The following is a 9,002-nucleotide window of genomic DNA, read 5'->3' on the forward strand; positions in this document are numbered from 1 at the left end:
ATATGATTTCACTCATATGGAATTTAAGAAGCAAAACAAGTGAGCATAGGGAAAAAAAAGAGAGGCAAACCAAGAAACAGACCCCTAAATATAGAGAAAAAACTGATAGTTATCAGAGGGGAGGTGGATGGTAGGATGGGTTAAATAGGTGATGGGGATTAAGGAGACACTTGTGATGAGCACTGGGTGTTGTATGGAAGTGTTAAATCATTATAATTGTACACCTGAAACTAGTATTACAGTGTTATGTTAACTAACTGGAATTTAAATAAAAACTTAAAACAAAATAAAGTACCTGTCATAGATCTTGGTACATGGTAAATAACAACATGTTAGTATTTCTGTTTTTACTATGAGCAGTATTGGTTTTACTTTTACTGCTATAAATACCACTACTTCTGTTGCTGCTACTACTATTACTAGTACACCACTATTACTGTTGCTGTTACTACTACCCCTACTGCTACTCTTACTATTATTACCCAATAATATTTCTTTTTTTTTTTATTTGAGAGAGAGAGAATGAGAGATAGAGAGCACGAGAGGGAAGAGGGTCAGAGGGAGAAGCAGACTCCCTGCTGAGCAGGGAGCCCGATGTGGGACTCGATCCCGGGACTCCAGGATCATGACCTGAGCCGAAGCCAGTCGCTTAACCAACTGAGCCACCCAGGCGCCCAATATTTCTTTTTTTTTAAAGATTTTATTTATTTATTTGACAGAGACACAGCAAGAGAGGGAACACAAGCAGGGGGAGTGGGAAAGGGAGAAGCAGGTTTCCCGCTGAGCAGGGTGCCCAATGCGGGGCCGATCCCGGAACCCTGGGATCATGACCTGAGCTGAAGGCAGACGCCCAAGGACTGAGCCACCCAGGTGTCCCTATTACCCAATAATATTTCAATTAAAGGTCATCTAAAGTATTTTAATTTGTCTTGATATAAGCAAACTATAGGTTTCAGGTAAAGTTGCTGTCAAGTTGTAATCTCTGTGTAGTAGGTGCCAACTGATTTTTTTTCTTCCTTGCAAGGATTGGTTGCATTATTTTCTTCTTTGGAACAACTTGAACTTTCTGCTTCTGCAATTCTGTCAGCATAGACTGCACAATGACATGGTAGACAGGTAGCAAGTCAAGCAGGAATACGAAAGGGCACATAAGTTAACTGCAACAACCACAACAACAACAAATATTCAAACTGTCTGTCTTATTTCCCTGATACCAAAGCCACAGAGAATCTTGCTTTCAGCTTTGTGAGGAAGCCAAATGTGTAACTGTAAACTTCAGTCTGTTATCAGTCAAATAAACCTCTTTCATCAGCTTTCTGAGAAACATGCAGCAAACTTAAAGACACAATTTATTTCCATGAAGTGAGTGAATGTTTTATTCTCTTGTTTTGACAATGACATGGGGATTTCCTAGATGAACAAGCCCTCCTATTAAAACTCGCTGTCTTACCCGATCTATGTTTGAAGAAGGGAACAATGCAAGCTTTTTGTCAGTGCAGAAATGTGAATAAACTTTGGCTTAGTTGGACCACAGGAAAGAAACTTTGTGTTTATGCTCAATTCCTTTGCCATTTGCAAAACTGTTCTTTTAGATTTGCATTTGTGCAGGCAGATGGAGAGTGGTTTCTAGGGAACTATTTGTCAGGAAGCCTAAATGGAAAGTGGTTAATATTTAGAGAAGTCTAACTTCTGTGTCTTGATTTCTTAATTTCTAAAATGAGATTGTCATACCATTTGGCTTCCATAGACAATAGGGCTGTTGGGATGATTGGGTTAATATTTTAATGGGCTTTGAGATCCTTGATTAAAACGTATGATGTAAGGAAAAGTAATGAGTACAATAACACTATCAAACAGGAAGAATCTCAATTTTCTTCTCTGCAATAAACCTGCAATATGGACATTTTTAAAGGAAGGTGTAATGGGTATGCTTACCAAATTTCATGTATATGCGTTATACCCTAGAAGCATTTAATTGCGTATGCAAATGGATAATTGCATACAAAATTGCCCATTTGTGTGTGCAATTACCCATTTTATGTACACAAAGCCTTGTTTGAAAATCTGGCCCTAAAACTGTAACAAGTAGAGGAAAAATCAGCTTACACACATGGTTTCTGGAACAGAAATTATGGCCTGCCTTGACTATATAACTTCTGTCAAGTATTTAAGCTGTCTTCTTTTCAGAGTTGAATCAGAATGTATTTCCAAACTCCATAACAAGACAGTAGCTTGAAAGATATTTTTTAAAGATAAACATAGAAACTTTTTATCCAGCTGCCACTGAAGATGCTGATATAGCTTGTGATACTAGCAGCCAGTGATGAGAGCTGTGTAATCACTGCTGGGTATAAGAGGCTATTATACATAAAGAAAAAGGGAATCATGTTTGATCAAAACTATGAAGCATTATGTATTAGATATCCCCACTTTTCTATGGCATAGGATGACTGAAAACAGTCAGTTAAATATTGGTCTATTTAAAGGTAGACTGCTTTTTTGTTGTTGTTGTTGTTGGCATTTACATAACTCCTGAGATTTCTTCATTAGCAAAGACCCATCTATGACCTAACTACCTTCTGTAGTATATAGGGACTTACGAAAAGAAAATCATAGTGGTGGGGTGGAGGTGCTTTACAAAATTAACTTAGAGGCTTATAACTTGAATTTAAGCCATTATTTATTCTGTTTCTTTCAACAAAATAATCATTGTTATAGAAGCTAATGTGCAAAATTCCCATCTCTGGCCCAGTTATTTTTCTTTCAGAGGTCTCTGGCTATACTGCCCTTTTCCTAATTACTAATATACCCTCTCTTCAAGTCTATAGTGGCTTCTCCTTGTTTTCCCCACTCAGACCACACTTGCTCTCTACTAAACAAAACAAAAAACAAAACAAAACAAAACAAAAAACTCTCTTTAGGCTATGTCACACTTCCTGAAGTGTTTCCTTTCATGGTTTTCTTTTGGCCTGCTATAAGAGCTCAGCCATTGTCAATCTCACTGCTTTTTGCATCCAGTTTTCTCATTTTTAACTTGATGCATTTTATCAGAAAATCCCCATCATCCAAAGCCTGGTAATTATTCTCATTCCTCCTTTTAAAAAACCTCTGTGTGCCTAAAATTCTCCAGATTAAAAAGAAGTCAGGTGAAAACTACCTCCCCCCAACCTATCTGTTTAATTCGTGGGAATAAACTTCATCTCACAAAATTCAGAAACATTAAAAATGGTTTGGCCTGTATGACTACAGATTCTTGCCACTAATACATTATCACATTGTAAATCATATGTATGAAAGAGTTCAGTTTGTGTTGTTTTAATGCAAACTCCTGTAGAGGAAGAGAGGTGAGGAGATAGGCAGATGTAGCATCATATATGTACCGAGCATATTACCTGTCTCAAAGAAATACCTTTTTTTATTATTATGTTCAGTTAGCCAACATATAGTAAGTACATCATTAGTTTCTGATGTAGTGTTCAATGATTCATTAGTTGTGTATAACACCCAGTGCTCATCACAACACGTGCCCTCCTTAATACCCATCACCTGACTACCCCATCCCCCCACCCACCTCCCTTCTGTAACCCTCAGTTTGTTTCCTGGAATCCAGAGTCTCTCATGGTTTGTCTCCCTCTCTGATTTCTTCCCATTCAGTTTTCCCTCCTTTCCCCTATGGTCCTCCATGCTATTCCTTATGTTCCACATATGAGTGAAACCATATGATAATTGTCTTTCTCTGCTTATTTCACTTAGCATAATCTCCTCCAGTTCCATCCATGTTGATACAAATGGTGGGTATTCACCCTTTCTGATGGCTGAGTAATATTTAATTGTATATATGAACCACATCTTCTTTATCCATTCATCTGTTGAAGGACATCTTGGCTCCTTCCACAGTTTGGCTATTGTGGACATTGCTGCTATGAACATTGGGATGCATGTGCCCTTTCTTTTCACTACATCTGTATCTTTGGGGTAAATACCTAGTAGTGCAATTGCTGGGTCGAAGGGTAGTTCTATTTTTAACATCTTGAGGAACCTCCATGCTGTTTTCCAGAGTGGCTGTCAAAAATCACTTCACCAATTACACTGAGCTTCTAAATATATTATCCCATTCATTCCTCTTAACTCCAGAAGAGGGTAGATGAGGTAGTAACAGAGTCATCTTTACACATGGTAAGCTGAGCCTCAGCAAGAGTCTTACTCAACTAAGAGAAGATGGCTTATAACTGGTGGGTCCATGATTCTGATCCAGATTTTGTAAACTGCAAAACCAGATTCTTTCTCCACAGCATTGCCAAGATTTCAATAATTACATACACACAGAAAGAATGATAGACACTAGATACTCTTACCTTCTATCAGAAACATTACAAGTCCCTAGTGACTAAAATTATTAAAGCCACAGGAAATCTTGAAATGAATTAATATTTAGCCTATAAAAGAAAAGGTTTTATCTAAAAAAGATACACCTTGCATTTACTTGCTACAGACTCTCTTACAAGCAGAAATATGGACTTAATTTCTGTAAGTTCTCTTACTCTCAAATATATACATTTTTTCCAGAGTCAGAGAGCAAATCTCAAACTACAAGTAATATTGAACGATGCAAGAAACCACATGATCAATCAATGTTTTAGTATTGTAAGGCAGGCAAAATTATAATTCTATCTTGGTAACTTCAACTGTAGTTGAGATGGTTTCTACTGATATGATAAGAAAAACTGTTCTTGAGGAAATGCAAAATCTAATAGCCCATTTGTGTAGCAGAAACCACTGGTAGATGTGAACACCATGACTTAGGAGCCATTTTCAAGTTTAAGAGACAATTTCTTTTTTTTTTTCATCCATTAAGAAGCCATAACTTTATTAATGATAGAAACAATACAACTTTCAAACCAAGCTGCAGTTATTCTTTTGAAACACCAAAAAAAGTTCCTCTTTTTCAGATGGTTACATTGTTAATTCCATAATAGCATTTACAATATCATCACTGTTGTTCTTCAGGGGTTGGACTACCTTTGCTCTTGACACATTTGCTTGTGACATGACCAATTCTATGTCCTTAACCTTTGCACCTGTTTCATCAACCTCTTCCTCTTCACTCTCCTCTTTTACAATTGGAGTCTGTGTGTTTTCTTGAGTGTTTGAGACAGCTTCAGCTTGAACTTTGCTTTTCTCAGCAGCAACTAGTTGTGCTTGCTGAGATATCTTCAATCTTGGCTTCCCCCCATAACTATGTAGGTATCTGAAGCTGGGCTATTGTAGACATCTGGTTTATGATGACAGAGAGGATATTCCTATAACCTGTTGAGGATCCAGTTTAGACATAGCCTCCCATGCCTTCTTTTCACTCTGGCTCTGTTTTGCCTTACTGACTGGTTCTTCTTCAATTTCAGCTGCTGCTGTGAGCTGAGTTTGTTGTGTGGTTGCCTCTGTGGAATCCTGTTCCTCAAGCTCTGGTACTGATTCATCACTGTCAGATTCTGTTCCAGATCCTGTCTCAGGCTGGTGCTGTGGCAACTCTTGCTCTGTAGCAGGGACAGTTTCCATGGCTTCACCAGGCATTTTGTGCAGGAAACACAGAACCAAGATAGTGACAGAAAGAGCAAAACACCATTTCATTCAATGTATGGGCAAAACACCAAGCATGTACAAAATAGAGTACTTAAGATCTGCAGAATGTCCTCTAATGGGATTTAAGCAAAAAATTTTCAAGTTCATAATATATCGATAATAGTTTTCTGATACAAAACATAATGTTTATTATAGAGCTGAGTAGTTTATATCCTGCAAATAAATTTATAGGAAATGACCACTTAAATGGTAAACTTACAAATTTTTATCATACTAATTAAAATTAAGGAGAATAAATTAACCATGGCTATGTATTTTTTAAATTACCAACAGAAATGCTTTAAAATTTTGCATAGTGTTTTTAACCAGATTCTTTATGTAAACATTTGTACATTTCCCAGTGGGTGTTATAATTTGTGACAGTATATAGTATTTTCTTAATTCCACTTTTAAAAATTCTCAGATCTCAGGAGGACATCTTTTTAAGGAGCAAACATTTATAACAGAAGTATTATTCAAAAAAAAGAAGTATTCAAATATTGTCACATTTATCTTTGAATTATCTAACTTCCTGGTTTTGGAATAAAGCAATATATAATTAAATAAATACATTTAAATAATAAGTGAAATATATATGTCAACATTGCTATGTTAATCTGTGATTTGGTGAAAAATTATCTAAGACCAATGTCAAAGACCAATTAGTTAACATAATAATATTAATTACATATAGCATAATTTGTTTCACTTTATAAAATATTATCCTCAAAATAATTGCAAGCTATTATATTTGTCTTTTTTATACAAATATGCTCATTCACCCAAGAAAAAAGTAGTTGAAGATATTACCAACTATTGTTGAAGAAAGTGTTTATGTGTGCTTGATGAAACATCATTTTAGTAATTTTTATTTGGGAAGTTTAAAATAAGAGGCCCAACATATCAATCATAACTTAGAATGTGATAAAAATTAGGAAAAAAAAAAAACACTGAAGCTACATCAAGAGGTCCTATTGAAATTAAAGCCAGGACTTAACTGAACTTGATTGCTGAGAACACAGTACTAATATGGATGGGATTAACTTCTCTTCTATGTCCATGACTATAGTAAGCCATCCTCATCAGCAAAATTGGGCACTGAAAAGGGGAGGTTGATCATTATAAATCCATTCCAACAACTGAAAAACACAGCTTAAAGTACACATCTTACTGATGGTTCAGAAGCATTTCTTTATACACAAAGCATCATGTTATATTATTTGAATAAACAGAAATACAGGAAGACTACTGAAAAAAACACATTATAAAGATGAACAACAGAAGGATTTGCAAGCCTAGGAAATTTTTAACGTTTTTATAAAATATAATTAGAACTGTTTTGTACAAGTGAGATTACAACAGGCATAGAGAAGATTGATGGGGTGAAAGGGAAGGTTGTAATTTAGCTCTTGTCATCTTCCAAATGTGTTTTGCAGAGAGTAAGAGATTTGGTTTCTAGCAATATTGTTTAAAATGAAAATATATGGGCTTTAATCTGGGTTGTAGGGCCACCATTAGTAACAAAGGTACAGTCTAAATGAGATAACACAAGAATGCTCCCAAAATCCCTGTCACATTCCACCAACTTGTGGTGATGGATCTACATGTATTGGTTTTATTACATCATCATTTATGCACATGTAATGAGAAGAGCTATTTCAAATTTGCATATCTGGTAAATGGTAAATTTGCCTTGGTCTTCTCAATATTGCCTCTAACTCTTCCTCACCCTTCACTGGATGACACATACACTTTGAACATACACACATACCATCAAAACTGGAGATAGTATTCAAGCACAAGTTATCTGTTGTCATAATAATGCTACATAGTTCATATGCTTCAATAGCCTAAACCAATAGCCATATAATATTGCTTATTAAGTCAGTGTGTTTGTTGGAAAGTTCTTATATTGGTCAGCTTGACAACGCTCATTCATGGATCTGCAGGTTAGCTGGACAACTTTACTGATCTTGGCTCTCTCATAACTGAGACCTCATCTGGGGCTATTGGGCTGAAAAGTCTCTGATCCACATGGTTTCATGTACTCCAGCAGGACAGCCCAAGTTTGTTCTTATGGAAGAGACAAGGATCCTAAAAAAATAGTAGAAGTGTGTGAAGTCTCTTGAAGCCTAGACTCAGAACAGGCCATCATCTGCTACATCCTATTGGCCAAATAAAGTAGTAAGATTAGCCCAAGAGAAGTGGAGAATTGGGCCACTTTTGGGATCAATTTAGCATAAGAATATTTTAATAAAAGAAGATCTGAAAGATTCAAGCATCACCAGAATTGAAATTCCCCAACTTATAAAACTTCTGAACACCAATGGAGCGGGCTTTCAAATGGAAGCCCAGGGCATATCAGCCCCCAGATATCTGCATGACTTCCTGTTTCAAATTGTTTACTTTCTCCTTAAACTTCATCTCTTCAGAGAGGCCTTCCCCAACCACCCCCTTCATCCTAACAAAAATTGTAGACCCTATTCACACCCTAACCCTTTACCCTGCTTAAGGTTTTTTTCCCCTAACCCTATTCAGCCCCTGACACACTATTTATGTTTGTTTTTTATCTGTCTCCCCTAACTAGGGAGCAAGTTCCTTGAGTCCAGGAACTTTGTCCATGATGTCCATTAATATATTCCTAGTACTTAGAACACTGTCTGGCAGGGGTGCCTGGATGGCTCAATCAGGTAAGCATCTGAGGGCCTGCTTTATCTTTCAAACTCTTTAGAGTTGTTCTCTTACTCAGTCTTCATGACAGAAGATGGCAGTCCACAGATCCTAAGTTTGTAAACCTTACTTCCAATTGCAAAGATGGGGTTGGATAGGAAGAGAGGCTGATTGGTTCAATCTGGGCTGGATTTGGCCTAATCAGATATAACTGGAAAGGATTATCTAATACAAACATGGCTACTGGCAATCCACTTTTCTGGACCAGAGTTTCCATCGACGGGACCACTATAAGCTTAGGTATAGTAACTATTATCTTTTATTTTATAAGTGAAAGAAAAATGAATTCCCATATGTAAGTAACCACCAAAGTTACTATCAAAACAGAAATGAACTTTAAACTCAGGTCCTCGTGCTCAGAAAGCAGTCTTTTTCACCATTCCATAACATTTTCCTAAAGCAAGAAGCATTGCTTCACAAAATGAGAACCATATAGATTTATAGTTAGGTAAAACTAAGGGCTTACCTGGGGCAGGAATAAAAATAGAATGCACTGAGATGACATAATGCTTCAGGATCAAAACAGGTCACAACAGAATCAGTAGATGAGACTTACTGAAGAGAACTCAGAGACAGAGATATGGCTTGATCATATGCCAGTGCCCAAGTCAGAACTAAATATAGCTACCAATAGGCTTTGTGGTTTTTATCCTTAG

At 36.6% G+C, this 9,002-nt stretch overlaps 1 pseudogene; it reads right to left on the reverse strand.

Annotated features, from left to right (window-relative positions):
- Nucleotides 1-4,953: 4,953 nt before the first annotated feature.
- Nucleotides 4,954-5,568, reverse strand: LOC113931271 (annotated as a pseudogene).
- Nucleotides 5,569-9,002: the final 3,434 nt, after the last annotated feature.

Source organism: Zalophus californianus, chromosome X (assembly GCF_009762305.2).
Source record: "Zalophus californianus isolate mZalCal1 chromosome X, mZalCal1.pri.v2, whole genome shotgun sequence".
Classification (NCBI taxonomy): Eukaryota; Metazoa; Chordata; class Mammalia; order Carnivora; family Otariidae; genus Zalophus; species Zalophus californianus.